This window comes from Schistocerca gregaria, chromosome X (assembly GCF_023897955.1).
Source record: "Schistocerca gregaria isolate iqSchGreg1 chromosome X, iqSchGreg1.2, whole genome shotgun sequence".
NCBI lineage: Eukaryota > Metazoa > Arthropoda > Insecta > Orthoptera > Acrididae > Schistocerca > Schistocerca gregaria.
The window spans coordinates 125,879,626-125,897,222 of record NC_064931.1 but is presented as its reverse complement, the minus strand read 5'-3'; the positions used below and the strand labels follow the sequence as shown (position 1 = coordinate 125,897,222).

General features: G+C 46.4%; 1 protein-coding gene and 1 non-coding gene across 2 annotated transcripts in view; both read left to right on the top strand.

The window, feature by feature from the left end:
* LOC126297840 (cuticlin-5) overlaps positions 1 to 17,597 on the top strand; it is a 260,742-nt gene that overhangs the window by 113,006 nt on the left and 130,139 nt on the right. The gene's annotated exons all lie outside the window — the stretch shown is intronic.
* Trnat-ugu (transfer RNA threonine (anticodon UGU)) lies at positions 4,785 to 4,859 on the top strand. The gene has a single exon. It is a non-coding gene; the product is annotated as a tRNA-Thr (tRNA).

Sequence of the window (17,597 nt, the reverse complement as noted above, 5' to 3'; positions counted from 1 at the left end):
ACGCAGATGGTATTATCAATGTTGCTTTCCTTGATCTGAAAGTACTCGTGCCTATTTCACTTCGCGCTCTGATGTTCTGATTCCATGTCGTCACCACTAGGTTCGTGGTGACACTGCCTGAGCCGAAAAGATGACAATAAGCTGCACTCAATCGTCCTCTGGGCGTGCCGTGTTGCGATGTTCACCTTAAACGTTAGAGACAAGCAATATTTTCCATGCACTCACACTATTCATCTGCAGGAATGGCTGTTTTCTGTGCTGAAAACAACCTCGTACGAGGATGCAAATTTAATGAACAAATTTCGCAGGCATGGAAATACGGAAGTATAAGTTGGCAGCGTTCGGTGAAGGTGTTCTCTGTGGAACAATTACCCAACCGATCCTTGTTTACGCGTAGCTGAACTATGGATCGATTTTGGGAGAAGTCCCATAGTGCTCAGAGCCAACGAAATGGCTCTGAGCACTATGGGACTTAACTTCTAAGGTCACTAGAACTTAGAACTACTTAAACCTATCTAACCTAAGGACATCACACACATCCATGCCCGAGGCAGGATTCGAACCTGCGACCGCAGCGGTCGCGCGGTTCCAGCTGTAGCGCCTAGAACGGCTCGGCCACCCCGGCCAGCACACCATTAGGGATCCTCCTCGATAATGGTCTCTTCCACAGTGTTTGGGTCCCAAAACCGAGTTCCACATTCCCTCCAGATGCGAATCCGTCGAGAATCACTCTCTACCCCTAATCGGGACTCATTTGTGAAAAGAACATTGGCTCACTGTTCGACTGTCTAGGTGACATGTTGGAGACTCCATTCTGGACGTTCCCTTCTGTGAAGACGCGTCAGAAGTACACGTACAACAGGTCTCCGTAAATAAAGGCCACTCTGCCGCAGCCTTCTGTACACCGTTTGCCTCGATACAAAACGTCCGGTGGATGCTGCGGAATCAGATGCCAGTTTCTGTGCAGTATTAAGGCAATACCGTCGTGTACTAAGAGCCAAATAACGGGCCTCTCCTTCTGATGTTACAAATCGTCGGTCGTGCCCTGGTCTTCGGGATACTAATTCGGTCTTTATAAACTGTCGCCACATCCGAGAAATGATTCACATTAAGCCATAGGGACCACTTCAGTTTGCGAATGTCCTGCTCGCATCCTTCCTACTGCTCTCCAACGCAGAGCCTGGTAGGCGTCTTCTCTGTGCCATACTGCACCGTATGTGACTGTGTACACAGCAATTGTGAGTATGGGGCTACCCTGCAAACACTACCTCGTTTGATAGGTGCCCTGACGTCATCGTTGGCGTGGTTATCCGTTGACCGGAATGCCAGCTTCCGTGCAGAACAAGATTATACGGGCACATTGACAGTTTGTGTGATTTTGACAGTTTGTATGATTATATTGTGAATTAGACACAGAGCGCGGCAATAGCCATTTGTTGCTTTACTTTTGGACACACTTGAGCTCATATTGTGAAGAGTATAAAGTACACTTACAAGATATCATCCCCAGCTATCGTTCCCGTTCGAAAATTTGGGCCATTATTCAGGCAATATGTAGTTATGACCTTCTGATGTTCAGCTCCTAAATTTCGCGCACCGACTCTGTCACTCGCTCCGTCCTACTGCAGCAGCTTATTGGCCGAGCGCGAAGTACTGTACAGTGGAATAAGGAAGAGGTTTGCGAAAGAATGTGTCGACATTGGTTACATGCTTTGTTCATTGTGCCAAAGTGCGCTGTTTATAACCTGTAGCTGGTGCCAGACATCTCTTTCCTTTGACCATTTTTACGTTGCATTGTAAAAGAATAGGTGCGTCATTAAAGAGGTAGCGCAGCTTTGTTTACGAGTAATTTTAACGTCGCTGTTGTGCATTATTTTCGTTGCCTTGTGAAGATGACACAAAGTGAAGTACATTTGCAGCAGGTGCGCTATTCTTCAACGTGTTTGGCACCATTATATTGTAAATCGAAAATCCTTAACTTCATTTCATGACAATTTTTCATTCACTTAGGTTTATTTATTTCAGTTTTGAGATGCGTATACAGTTGCAAAATATCATTATGAGAATATTGCTGGAATAATATTAAACGAGTTTGTGCGTGAGATTGATACAGGGTGTTTCAAAAATGACCGGTATATTTGAAACGGCAATAAAAACTAAACGAGCAGCGATAGAAATACACCGTTTGTTGCAATATGCTTGGGACAACAGTACATTTTCAGGCAGACAAACTTTCGAAATTACAGTAGTTACAATTTTCAACAACAGATGGCGCTGCAAGTGATGTGAAAGATATAGAAGACAACGCAGTCTGTGGGTGCGCCATTCTGTACGTCATCTTTCTGCTGTAAGTGTGTGCTGTTCACAACGTGCAAGTGTGCTGTGGACAACATGGTTTATTCCTTAGAACAGAGGATTTTTCTGGTGTTGGAATTCCACCGCCTAGAACACAGTGTTGTTGCAACAAGACGAAGTTTTCAACAGAGGTTTAATGTAACCAAAGGACCGAAAAGCGATACAATAAAGGATCTGTTTGAAAAATTTCAACGGACTGGGAACGTGACGGATGAACGTGCTGGAAAGGTAGGGCGACCGCGTACGGCAACCACAGAGGGCAACGCGCAGCTAGTGCGGCAGGTGATCCAACAGCGGCCTCGGGTTTCCGTTCGCCGTGTTGTAGCTGCGGTCCAAATGACGCCAATGTCCACGTATCGTCTCATGCGCCAAAGTTTACACCTCTATCCATACAAAATTCAAACGCGGCAACCCCTCAGCGCCGCTACCATTGCTGCACGAGAGACATTCGCTAACGATATAGTGCACAGGATTGATGACGGCGATATGCATGTGGGCAGCATTTGGTTTACTGACGAAGCTTATTTTTACCTGGACGGCTTCGTCAATAAACAGAACTGGTGCATATGGGGAACCGAAAAGCCCCATGTTGCAGTCCCATCGTCCTTGCATCCTCAAAAAGTACTGGTCTGGGCCGCCATTTCTTCCAAAGGAAACATTGGCCCATTTTTCAGATCCGAAACGATTACTGCATCACGCTATCTGGACATTCTTCGTGAATTTGTGGCGGTACAAACTGCCTTAGATGACACTGCGAACACCTCGTGGTTTATGCAAGATGGTGCCCGGCCACATCGCATGGCCGACGTCTTTAATTTCCTGAATGAATATTTCGATGATCGTGTGATTGCTTTGGGCTATCCGAAACATACAGGAGGCGGCGTGGATTGGCCTCCCTATTCGCCAGACATGAACCCCTGTGACTTATTTCTGTGGGGACACTTGAAAGACCAGGTGTACCGCCAGAATCCAGAAACAATTGAACAGCTGAAGCAGTACATCTCATCTGCATGTGAAGCCATTCCGCCAGACACGTTGTCAAAGGTTTCGGGTAATTTAATTCAGAGACTACGCCATATTATTGCTACGCATGGTGGATATGTGGAAAATATCGTACTATAGAGTTTCCCAGACCGCAGCGCCATCTGTTGTTCACAATTGTAACTACTGTAAATTCGAAAGTTTGTCTGCCTGAAAATGTACTGTTGTCCCAAGCATATTGCAACAAACGGTGTATTTCTAACGCTGCTCGTTTAGTTTGTATTGCCGTTTCAAATATACCGGTCATTTTTGAAACACCCTGTATTACGGAATTCATACTAGGATACTTGCATACATTTCGCTTAGGGTAACGTGTGTTCTCTAACAAGATTTAAAAACACCTTGGGCAGTTGTGTATCCCCCTCCTTTTCCATCGCTTTCAACGTTCCACGAATAAAGAGGGCTCTGGTTGCGTCTCCGCTACACATTACTTCGCGCTAAAACATTAGGCGGCTGCAATGGGGTGGAGCGAGTGACAAACAACTCGTGCACACAAAGTTTCAAAGCTGTGCATTTAAAAGATCATAACTGCGTACTATCAGAATTATGGCTCAAATTATCGCGCGGGATCTGTTGCTGCGGCTGATATCTACGAAGTGCACTTTTTTCTCCCAAAAATCTGAGATCAAGCTGGTGATCTTGTCAGTCAGCTTCCGTTTCGGTGCCAGTATGGTCACTGGACATAACTATTCCACTTGCTGCAGTAAATATACGGGACAGGCTACATACCCTCAGACTTCAAGAAGAACGTAATAATTCCATTTCCAAAGTAGGAAGTGCTGACCACTGTGAATAATATCGAACTATAACTTTAATACGGTATCATTACAAAAAAAAACACGAATTATTTAGAGAACGATCTAAAAATTGGTATAAATTGACCTGTGGAAGATTAGTTTGGACTCCAGAGCACGAGACAACACTGGCGCTTAGATTTGTCTTAGCAGACAAGTTAAAGAAAGGAAAACTTACGTTTATAACGTTTTTATATTTAAAAAATCTTTTGACAGGCCTGTTTGGGCTAATCTCTTTGAAACTCTGAAGGTAGCAGGGATTAAATATTGATAGCAAAACGCTATGTACAACTTGTACAGTACTCAGACTGAAGTTATATGACTTATATGGATATGGTGTCTGTTCTTTCGGACATGTCCGAAAGAACAGACACCATATCCACATAAGTATATAGTTTTGGCAACACCAGCCATGACCTTCTTCTTCTGTGCGGATGCACACATATTCCCCAAACTTGGTAAAAATGTCTTCCACGAGTAATGAGTGTGTTGGTGTGAGACACTACGAATGTGGTGTGTGGACATACAAGGTGAGAATGTGGGTCTCGCGGGAGGCGTGCGCGAGATAGTCCCTGCAGTCGTGCTATCCTCTGTGCCCTCGATGGCTGAGCTGGATAGAGCGTCTGCCATGTAAGCAGGAGATCCCGGGTTCGAGTCCCGGTCGGGGCACACGTTTTCACATGTCCCCGTTGATATATATCAACGCCTGTTAGCAGCTGAATGTATTAATATAATTCCAGTTTCGAAGTTATATGAGTCCTAGGACATGAAAGGGGAGCGGAAGTTAAGACCGGGTGGTAACCTGTGCTCGATGTTATTCAATCTGTACACTGAGCAAGCTCCTAAGGAAACCTTGGAGAGGGAATTAAAGTTTAGTGAGGAGAAATTGAAACTTTGAGGTTTGTTGATGACATTGTAATTTAATAAGAGGAAGACAAAGGATTTGGAAGACCAGTTGAACGGAATGAATAGCGTCTTGAAAAGAGGTTGTAAGATGAACGTCAGCAGAAACACAAATAATGGAACGTAGTTGATGCTAATAGAATTAGATTACGAGATGGAACACTGTAAGCAGTAGATGTGTTTTGCTATCTGGGTACAGAAACAACTGACTATGGTTGAAGTAGAGAGCACATAAAAAGCAGACTGGTAATGCTAATAGAATATATATATATATATATATATATATATATATATATATATATATATATATATATATATATATATATATACACTCCTGGAAATTGAAATAAGAACACCGTGAATTCATTGTCCCAGGAAGGGGAAACTTTATTGACACATTCCTGGGGTCAGATACATCACATGATCACACTGACAGAACCCAGAACCACAGGCACATAGACACAGGCAACAGAGCATGCACAATGTCGGCACTAGTACAGTGTATATCCACCTTTCGCAGCAATGCAGGCTGCTATTCTCCCATGGAGACGATCGTAGAGATGCTGGATGTAGTCCTGTGGAACGGCTTGCCATGCCATTTACACCTGGCGCCTCAGTTGGACCAGCGTTCGTGCTGGACGTGCAGACCGCGTGAGACGACGCTTCATCCAGTCCCAAACATGCTCAATGGGGGACAGATCCGGAGATCTTGCTGGCCAGGGTAGTTGACTTACACCTTCTAGAGCACGTTGGGTGGCACGGGATACATGTGGACGTGCATTGTCCTGTTGGAACAGCAAGTTCCCTTGCCGGTCTAGGAATGGTAGAACGATGGGTTCGATGACGGTTTGGATGTACCGTGCACTATTCAGTGTCCCCTCGACGATCACCAGAGGTGTACGGCCAGTGTAGGAGATCGCTCCCCACACCATGATGCTGGGTGTTGGCCCTGTGTGCCTCGGTCGTATGCAGTCCTGATTGTGGCGCTCACCTGCACGGCGCCAAACATGCATACGACCATCATTGGCACCAAGGCAGAAGCAACTCTCATCGCTGAAGACGACACGTCTCCATTCGTCCCTCCATTCACGCCTGTCGCGACACCACTGGAGGCGGGCTGCACGATGTTGGGGCGTGAGCGCAAGACGGCCTAACGGTGTGCGGGACCGTAGCCCAGCTTCATGGAGACGGTTGCGAATGGTCCTCGCCGAAACCCCAGGAGCAACAGTGTCCCTAATTTGCTGGGAAGTGGCGGTGCGGTCCCCTACGGCACTGCGTAGGCTCCTACGGTCTTGGCGTGCATCCGTGCGTTGCTGCGGTCCGGTCCCAGGTCGACGGGCACGTGCACCTTCCGCCGACCACTGGCGACAACATCGATGTACTGTGGAGACCTCACGCCCCACGTGTTGAGCAATTCGGCGGTACGTCCACCCGGCCTCCCGCATGCCCACTATACGCCCTCGCTCAAAGTCCGTCAACTGCACATACGGTTCACGGCGGCGATGCACAAATGATGTGCAGCTAGCGCCATTCGACGGCCAACACCGCGGTTCCTGGTGTGTCCGCTGTGCCGTGCGTGTGATCATTGCTTGTACAGCCCTCTCGCAGTGTCCGGAGCAAGTATGGTGGGTCTGACACACCGGTGTCAATGTGTTCTTTTTTCCATTTCCAGGAGTATATCTGAAAAAGAAAAATTTGGTAAGATGTAATATAAATTTGTTTCCAGAATGAATTTTCACTCTGCAGAGGAGTAAGTGGAGTGTGTGCTGATTTGAAACTTCCTGGCAGATTAAAACTGTGGCTGGAACTCTAAACTGGGACCTAAGGCAAAGCTCCCAAGTTAGTCCCCACCCGGTACACAGTTTTAATTTGCCACGAAGTTTCATAAATTTAAATGTCAGGAAATCTTTTCTGAAGATACTTGTCTCGAGTGTAGCCTCGTACGGAAGTGAAACGTGGACGATAAGCGGGTCAGGCAAAAAGAGAAAAGAGTATCTTCAAATGTGGTGCTACAGAAGAATTGGGTTAAAACAGTCTACCTTCCAGTATTATATTACTGACCGATTTCGACTTCATATAGAATTCATCTTCAGAAATTGAGCACTGTAAGAACAAGAATAGCATAGTTATCGAAAGTAAGTATCTTTGAAGATGTCGACTTGTACTGTAGCTATGACTACAGTCGGTGTCCCTGTATGTACTTCTCTGATGTCTTCGCTGCCTTCTTTGTCTCTCTGACAATGGCATCACTTCAAGTACAAATGGCTCTGAGCACTATGGGACTTAACTTCTGAGGTCATCAGTCCCCTAGAACTTAGAACTACTTAAACCTAACTAACCTAAGGATATCACACACATCCATGCCCGAGGCAGGATTCGAACCTGCGACCGTAGCGGCCGCGCGGTTCCAGACTGTAGCGCCTAGAACCGCTCAGCCACTCTGACCGGCACTTCCGGTACACACTGGAGGGCATTGGTTAGCAGTTATACGTCGATATCTGTATGTTTTTGTATTTTCATCGTGTGATGCAATTAATTACTAGTTGTATGTCACGTTATGCCAGCACGCACTTAAAAATTTTTGCTTTGCTCTTTTGCGTATCGGCAGGAAACTAATGAAAACGACTTCTTTGTAACTCGTTCCAGTGCCACAAGGCGGCACTTCATCTTCTCTCAAGCTATACGATCGCTATTTGAATGTAAAAAGGACTACTTGTATAATGGTTTGTAATTGTTTACCTTTTTGTGTAGTCTTATTTAGTTAACGATAACTTATTTTGTGAATTCCATATAATATTAGTAGATCACATTTTGTGATCCGTTTTCGGCGCGAAATTTGCACACAATTTCACCCGTGGTTCTGCGGCTGTCATTCATCAGTTTACGATCGTGTTGCCGTGTCAGCATCCGGGGAGAAGCCAGCAGCATCCAGATGGGCAAATGCTACATTGCCACTTCCTTATATTTTCCTTGAACGCCCCATTCAAAGTTTCTATAATTCTGTTATTCTTGTTCTTCCAGTGCTCACTTTTTGAAGATCCATGAAGTCGAAACCGGACATTAATAAAACATTATTGTGATCTAGACTTGTTTTTAACGCAGCTGTATCACCAAACTGCTGTTACTCCTCTGGACCATGTTGTCCAGATTTAGGGTAAATGTACTAAAGAGTGCGCAGTTCCAAAGAGAGCGCAGCTTGAGTTCCTGACAGTTAAGTAAACTGGCCAGCTCGCCACTGACGTAGCTGTGCTGAGACTGGTTCAGAAACACCTCGTAGAAGTTGCGTGAAGAGATCCTGTGTGTCAGAAGTGAAAAAGGTAATAATAGCTTTTCAGCATTCTTGATGTTGCATAAGTTATTAACAGAATACTTTAAGGCATTTTGAAAGTCTGGCTTGCAGTCTACCATACTGCATCGACATGTTTTGCAACTGTGACGTGTGCTGCCATCTGTTGACTTAGCTTGGAATCATTGTTTGTGTACGAAAGAGCTCGCATTTAAAGTCCCCAAACAGTGCGTGCGTTTGGTTCTTTGATATGGAGGAGGGGACCAAACAGCGAGGTCATCGGTCCCATCGGATTAGGGAAGGATGAGGATGGAACTCGGCCGTGACCTTTCAAAGGAACCATCCCGGCATTTGCCTGGAGCGATTTAGGGAAATAATGGGAAACATAAATCAAGATGGCCGGCCGCGGATTTGAACTGTCGTCCTCCCGAATGCGAGGCTAGTGTGCTAACCACTGCGCCTCCTCGCTCGGTCTCTCTCTATTGCACAACTACAAATTTGTACCTCTTAAGTACATTGTGGCTATGTTTCGGAATAACTTCAAATTAAGTACGAAAATCGTACAGGAACTGAAGAGCTGCGCAATGAAATGAAATGTCGTGTGATGAGGGCCTCCCGTCGGGTAAACCGTTCGCCTGGTGCAAGTCTTTCGATTTGACGCCACTTCGGCGACTTGCGCGTCGATGAGGATGAAATGATGATGATTAGGACAACACAACACCCAGTCCCTGAGTGGAGAAAATCTCCGACCCAGCCGGGAAACGAACCCGGGCCCTTTGGATTGACAGTTTGTCGCGCTAACCATTCAGCTACCGAGGGCGGACAGCTCCTCACTGAAGCCAGACAACGAATTCAAAATGGAGAAAGGAACAAAAGTTGCAGCTGCTCTTGCTGCTTTAAGGAAAAGACCTAAAGCCGTGAGTAGAGAACATAGATTTTGGCGTTTCAAGAGGACTGGATCCTGTGCGTTAAGTGTGGGAGATGGTGGAATGAACAGTGCTCTTCATCTGAGGTTGATAATTCGTTCATTTGTGACATTCGAACACATTGGGCATGTTTTGCGTACTCTTAAGCGCATTTCCTGTTTTTAGTATTTTTGAAAATTTCAATAAAAGTATTACCCTTCTGCTACTGCAGTTTTCTGAGCATGTAGATTTTGTGTTAATAAATATACACGTAAAATTTTTTCTGTTTATAATAACCCAGACATTTACTGTTATTCCTAACTACGCACTCTTAGATATGGTTCTCCTATCCACAGAAGAATGAAGATTAGATTGGCTAGCTCTAATAACTAATGAATGGGTTCAGAACTGAATATGGGAGGGGGGGGGGGGGGGAGGGGATAAATTTGTGGCACAACCCATCTAAAAGAAGGAACTGGCTGAGAGAGAGCATACACTAAGCCATCAACAAACCGTCAAATTGGTAATGAAGCGAAATGTAGAGGATAAGAATTGTAGAGGGAGACCAAGGCTCAAATTTAGTAAGTAGTTTGAAATGGATGAAGGTTGCAGTAGTTATGCAGAAGTGAAGAAACTTGCTTAGGATAGATTAGCGTGGAGAGAAGCATCAAACCAGTCTTCCGACTGAAGTCTCTACTACTACAGTAACATGGTCACTGAGCGAATGAATTGTTGATTTATGTTTGCTTACTGACATAAGGCCAAAACATATTTTGGTCATATCGAATGGTAACATTTAATTTCGAAATCATTAATCGTTTCTTGTGTTGCTCTTCTTACACTCTTTTAGTTTCGCCCCACTTCCATTTGTCAACAATGTTGTTACTTTAGTTAAAACGGTGATGAAGCTTTCATTGCTTTCATAGCTACTTTCTAACACGTGTACTGAACTGCTACATGTCTTCCTTATTCCATGCTCGGCACGTACAGGTCTAAAGTGTATCGTGCGTTGCTTTTGAATTTTACCTACTTGTACTCCACATTTTCGTCCACGGAGCTGAGTAGATTATGTTGACAGCTCAGATACTCGGCAACTTGTTTCTGTCATTCTTGCTAAGCGAAAATACTGTCTCATCTTTCTGAATATTGCTTGTAACACTTGGTGTAATTGATTCTGTAACTACATGATTCCATCCTCTACGTTGACTGATTTGGAAAGGTCTGATCCTTTAGTTCTAAGAGAAGTATGACATACCCGTGGGGAGTCGGTTCTCCAACTGCTGGAAATATTTTTCTGAAGAAAAAGTCCGTCTGGTACCAGTTTTGATAGCATGAATCTCACATTCTATAGATAGAAAACGTTGAAGTCTCCTATTGCAGTACTATGGTCAGGAAACATACTCGTGACATTCTCAAACGTTTCTCTGCTGGCTCCGTCAAACAGCTCGTGAGGCAGATTTTCTGTGAAAGCATCCTATTACCATGTTTGATAAATTGATGATGCTTACTTTATCTGCTTATTTCACATTCGGGATCTGTTATAACATCACTAGATAGTATCAAGCTCTTACTGGCAGTAAATATGCCTCCACTATTAGCGTCTGTCCTATTCTTGCGATATACACTCCTGGAAATTGAAATAAGAACACCGTGAATTCATTGTCCCAGAAAGGGGAAACTTTATTGACACATCCCTGGGGTCAGATACATCACATGATCACACTGACAGAACCACAGACACATAGACACAGGCAACAGAGCATGCACAATGCCGGCACTAGTACAGTGTATATCCACCTTTCGCAGCAATGCAGGCTGCTATTCTCCCATGGAGGCGATCGTAGAGATGCTGGATGTAGTCCTGTGGAAAGGCTTGCCATGCCATTTCCACTTGGCGCCTCAGTTGGACCAGCGTTCGTGCTGGACGTGCAGACAGCGTGAGACGACGCTTCATCCAGTCCCAAACATGCTCAATGTGGGACAGATCCGGAGATTTTGCTGGCCAGGGTAGTTGACTTACACCTTCTAGAGCACGTTGGGTGGCACGGGTTACATGCGGACGTGCATTGTCCTGTTGGAACAGCAAGTTCCCTTGCCGGTCTAGGAATGGTAGAACGATGGGTTCGATGACGGTTTGGATGTACCGTGCACTATTCAGTGTCCCCTCGACGATCACCAGAGGTATACGGCCAGTGTAGGAGATCGCTCCCCACACCATGATGCCGGGTGTTGGCCCTGTGTGCCTCGGTCGTATGCAGTCCTGATTTTGGCGCTCGCCTGCACGGCGCCAGACACGCATACGACCATCATTGGCACCAAGGCAGAAGCGACTCTCATCGCTGAAGACGACACGTCTCCATTCGACCCTCCATTCACGCCTGTCGCGACACCACTGGAGGCGGGCTGCACGATGTTGGGGCGTGAGCGCAAGACGGCCTAACGGTGTGCGGGACCGTAACCCAGCTTCATGGAGACGGTTGCGAATGGTCCTCGCCGATACCCCAGGAGCAACAGTGTCCCTAATTTCCTGGGAAGTGGCGGTGCTGTCCCCTACGGCACTGCGTAGGATCCTACGGTCTTGGCGTGCATCCGTGCGTCGCTGCGGTCCGGTCCCAGGTCGACGGGCACGTGCACCTTCCGCCGACCACTGGCGACAACATCGATGTACTGTGGAGACCTCACGCCCCACGTGTTGAGCAATTCGGCGGTACGTCCACCCGGCCTCCCGCATGCCCACTATACGCCTTCGCTCAAAGTCCGTCAACTGCACATACGGTTCACGTCCACGCTGTCGCGGCATGCTACCAGTGTTAAAGACTGCGATGGAGCTCCGTATGCCACGGCAAACTGGCTGACACTGACGGCGGCGGTGCACAAATGCTGCGCAGCTAGCGCCATTCGACGGCCAACACCGCGGTTCCTGGTGTGTCCGCTGTGCCGTGCGTGTGATCATTGCTTGTACAGCCCTCTCGCAGTGTCCGGAGCAAGTATGGTTGTTCTGACACACCGGTGTCAATGTGTTCTTTTTTCCATTTCCAGGAGTGTATACACTGCCCGACGAAAAAAGTGAAGCATGTAGAACGGTAAGAGGAAAAAGCATAAAACTTTATGAGTTGGGAGGGTATATGCTATTTCAGTGATTACAAAAAAAATATTCAAATGTGTGTGAAATCTTATGGGACTTAACTGCCAAGGTCATCAGTCCCTAAGCTTACTCACTACTAAACCTAAATTATCCTAAGGACAAACACACACACCCGCGCCAGAGGGAGGACTCGAACCTCCGCCGGGACCAGCCTCAGTGATTAAAAATTTGATTCGATTCAAATTTACAAATAATTTGACAGTATGAGCACACTTATCAGAATAAAGTTGTATCGTTGCTGGCCAGGAGTCGGTTGGGAAGGGTATGATAAAGCCATTGTAGCCTTTCGTGAGACAAATTGGCCCACATCTTTTGTAACTAGCTCTCGATATTGTGTATACTGGCACTGAGACAGAGTTTATGTTCGAACTGGTCCCACATGTGTCCTATAGGGAACAGATCGGGGGATGTTGCTGGCCACTGAAATACCTCAAAACCACGCAGATATGTGCCATGTGTGGACGAGCGTTGTCCTCTTGGAAAAAGGCACCACGATACTGTCGCATGAGACGGGACACATGAAGACACACGACTTCCGTGATGTAGCCTACCACAGTGCCATCAAAGCTCCCTCAATCCCTAACAGCCGTGACCTGAAGTCATAACCGATGGCTCCCCACACCAGCAGTAACACCGCTGTGCCACAAAAACAATGGAAGGATGAGGCGTCGCCTGAGGTCGCCACCATATTCGCCGACGATGGTCATCCGGGCAATGTAGAACCACTGTTTATCACCGAACACAATGCGATTCAGTTCAACAGCAGTCCATGCTTCCTGCAGGCGGCAACACTCCGTTTCTGTTAAGGTGTCAACAAAAATTCAAATGTGTGTGAAATCTTATGGGACTTAACTGCTAAGGTCAGCAGCCCCTGAGCTTACACACTACTTAACCTAAATTATCCTAAGGACAATCACACATACCCATGCCCGAGGGAGGACTCGAACCTCCGCCGGGACCAGCCGCACAGTCCATGACTGCAGCGTATAAGGCCGCTCGGCTAATCCCGCGTGGCACGGTGTCAACAGCAGGCAACGTATGAGAGTCTTCTGCTGCTAGTCTCCAACCAATAGTGTGGGTTGGCTCATTGCCGCAGGGAACCCATTACTTATTCTCGGATGGCAGGCGCTGATGTGGTTGGTGCACAATTCGGCGACCCTCCATTATGGTGGTCAGACATGATCGACGAGAACCTTGACAACGAGTAAGCCAGCGCTCACGTTCCCATGCAATTCAACATCGGGCCACTGTCACATTCGAATGCCCCACAAATCTTGATATTTCACCATTCAACCAGCCGGCCAAATGGAGGCCCACAACGAAGCGCCTTTTCTAACTCTCAAGTACTGATAACGCTGTGTCACACAAATATGCGGCGTCTCTGTATCCTTCAGTGATAATTCAACATCTGACGTTGTTCACGGCCCTTGTATACCCTACCAACCCCTGTAAGAACACTAGACACCAACAACAGTAATGGACTTTGGTGGCTGTTATACCTATGACAGAGAATTGCAACTCTATAATTTACATATCCGCCAATCATGGACACGTGCACGAAGTTACATTAATATCCTACCATGTCTTCTGGGTGCTTCACTTTTGTCAGCAGCTTATGTCCTAATCAGAATTTAGACTTACGCTGTTATTCACTTCCGGCTTCATCCAGCTGTTTGTTCGTGGGTATTAATACCTTTAACCAGCGAACTAACTGTGGGGCCTTATCATGGACACACCACTAGTTTGCTAATAACACATTAAAATTTACTCTTTCTGATCTGCATGGATGAATTTTCTTCACCGAGACTAACGTGTCTGATGTTCCTCCGTTTGTGGTAGGAAATTCTTCATCGACCCCATGGAGGAGTACCTCTATCTTAAAAGAACCGAACTACTCTGCTACCCAACTAGTCGCCTTTTTGTGTAGTGTACACTTTATCTAGAGAAAGATGCCCTACAATTCGCTATCCGATAATAGCCGTCGAGAAATCCATATCCGAGAACGTCGGAGACTGTCTGTGGTATTGGTTTAAATATTCCACTCTGTTCCAAATCAGAGGACAGCGATCAGTTCTGGGTACGATGCCGCAAATAGCCATATTTTCACTCCGTGTGCGAGTTTAACTATTGTTTGGAACCGAGGATGTCCTCAGAACACAGGCGCCAAGAGTCTTTCGTGCCGACATGAATCAATATTTGGAGCCGGTTGCACTCACTGCGTTCAGTAGCTACGAGTAAGAGCATCCGTCATGTCTTGGATGAGCCGTCCCCCCCCCCCCCCCCCCCCCCCCCTCCCAGCAAACTTACTGCGTGCACACTGCTTTTGTTTGCCGACCTGCCTGCTGTTCCCCGAGGAGAATGTTGGAGCACGCAGTAAACCAAAATACCCACCCTCTGTGCTTGCCCGGTCTAGTCGTCCACTGCAATAAATGTTCAAATTTGTGTGAAATCTTATGGGACTTAACTGCTAAGGTCATCAATCCCTAAGCTTACACACTACTTAACCTAAATTATCCTAAGGAAAAAAACACACATCCATGCCCGAGGGAGGACTCGAACCTCCGCTGGGACCAGCCGCCGTCCACTGCACCAATAGACGAGACATCCCGTGCTGTTCCAGATATGTTATGGACATTCGGGCAGCACTTGGAATCTTTTACTGAAGCGTAATAGAGCAGCTGGATTTCGCGGTATTTCAGAGGCGCCAGAGGTGTCACAATTAACACCACAGGTGCCCCAACACAGTCATAGCTTACGGCAGAAACCTGAAGTTTGTCAACCGTGGCCAACGTAGCTCGTAGCTATTTCTGGACAGCAATCATTTCACCTTAAGTCCGCTCACAATGAGCACAGTAGTTATCCATTTCATGCAACGTACAGCAACAGAAGATCTCGAAAAAACAAAACAATCGAAGACTAACTAAGAAAGTATTCGAAGGGACGGTGGTTCACATTCCTGTCTGGCCATCCAGAATTAGACTCTCCGTTATTTTCTTAAATTATTCGTCAAATGGCGGGATGTTTCATTTGCTTCTCCATCATTTCCCTATCCAATCTCGTGCTCTGTCTCGAACGACCTTTGCGTCGACGGGACGTTAAACCATATTGTTCCTTCCTTGCTTACTTGCTTTGCACCAAGAGATTAAACATCGACTGTGGTGCTGTAGGAGGCTATAACAAAAACACTAATAAAATTACAATATTCACGAAATATAAACGCCGACCGCGGTGGCCGAGCGGTTCTAGGCGGTTCAGTCTGGAACCGCGCGACTGCTACAGTCGCAGGTTCGAATCCTGCCTCGGGCATGGATGTGTGTGATGTCCTTAGGTTAGTTAGGTTTAAGTAGTTCTAAGTTCAAGGGGACTGGTGACCTCAGATGCTAAGTCCAATAGTGCTCAGAGCCATTTGAACCATTTGAAATATAAACAAGAAATATATAAACGAGCTCAGGTTTTTTGTAGACATCGCTGATGGCGATACTGTTAATCACTGCCATAAAAATCTATGGTGCACGCCGTTGAACGAGCTATTCTCACTTAGCACGCCTGCACAGCGCACAACCATTAAACTGTGTCCGCCTTATTGCATCCATTTCAACCAAAGGATCATTTTACATAATCATAAACAGCACTAGTTCCCGCGTCTACCATTCCACTGCAGATGCGCCCCTAAGCTGTGCCCTTTGTCCACTCCTTATATCCTGTATACTGCTGATTTGCTTAAACCCCTCCTCTTGTTGAGTTGCTCCAGAATGCCAACCACACGGCCTCCGAAGCCCTCTGTACTCCACTCGCCTGAGATCTCGATGATACTTTTAACTCCATCTCAACCAGTTTGCCTCCTGATACAACTAATGCTTCTCAAGATCAGTCCTTCCAAAATCCATTCAGTAATGACTGGCCGAACCATCTGCAGTTACTGCTCCCAAGATTTCTTCCTCGGCATTTACAATATCTTATTACAGTAACCTTCAACTGTAAACTAACTGAACCCCAATGACCAGCAAAGATGCGCCTGGAGACACACTGGATACCAACCTGACTGGCACCCTCCATGCAGACCGAAAACTAGGAGTGATGGTCGGGGTGCCATTTTTTATCACAGCAGACCCGTTTCGTTGTCATCCACGGCACCATTACAGCACAGCGCTACGTCGACGATATTCTGCGCCATATTTTATTGCCCTTCATGACAAACCAACCTGGGCTTACATTTGGGCAATATAATATCTGCTCACACACGGCAAGAGGTTCTCTGCTTTTCAAACCTATCTTGGCCAACACGGTCGCCATACCTATCCCCAATTGCGACCGTTTGGAGCATTCTGGGCAGGGCCCTCCAACCACCTTGGGTTTTGACCATTCAACGCGCCAAGTGGACAGAATGTGGCACTATATATCTCAGGAGGACGTCCAACAACTCTATCAACCAATCCCAAGCTGAATAACTGCTTACATGAGGGCCAGAGGCGGACCAATGCTTTACTGACTTGCAAAAGTTGTGGGGCGCTCAACTGTGCGGTCATCAGCGCCCGTACAAAGCCCAAATCTGACAGTCCAATTTTTACACAATCTAATCTAGCCACTGTCACGGATGATGATGATGATGATGATGATTATGATGATGATGACAACGAAAACACCTGGTCCCCGGACAGAAAAAATCCCCAACCCAACTGGGAATCGAAGACGAGACCCCATGATCCAGTGGCAGCAACGCTAGCCACTAGACCATGGACTGCGACTGTGGAAAGGGTGTGCTCTCCTTATTGCACTTAAGAAATTGTTAAATGTGGAAGGATCTGAACACGTTTTATAACACTGTGCTGCATACATTAGAGGAACAGTTCGGAGACGACGACTGTATCAACCTGATAATGAACTTGTCAAAAAGCAGCATCTGTGAGGAAATGTTCTGTGGACAATGAAATACCTAAAATGAACTGGCCTACCCAGACTTTCGATTGAACCCAATGGAACACCTTTGAGATGAGTTAGAACGTCCAGAGACCACCGTGCAAGATTACACTACTTTGTCTGTGTTCGGCTCTTGAGGAAGAGAGGGCTGCCATTTCAGACACCTCGCTGAGGTTTCAGCGGAGTTCAAGCTGTCACCACAGACTCGGCATTACCTTTTCCCAAGATCACGCACACTTGGCATCCTGATG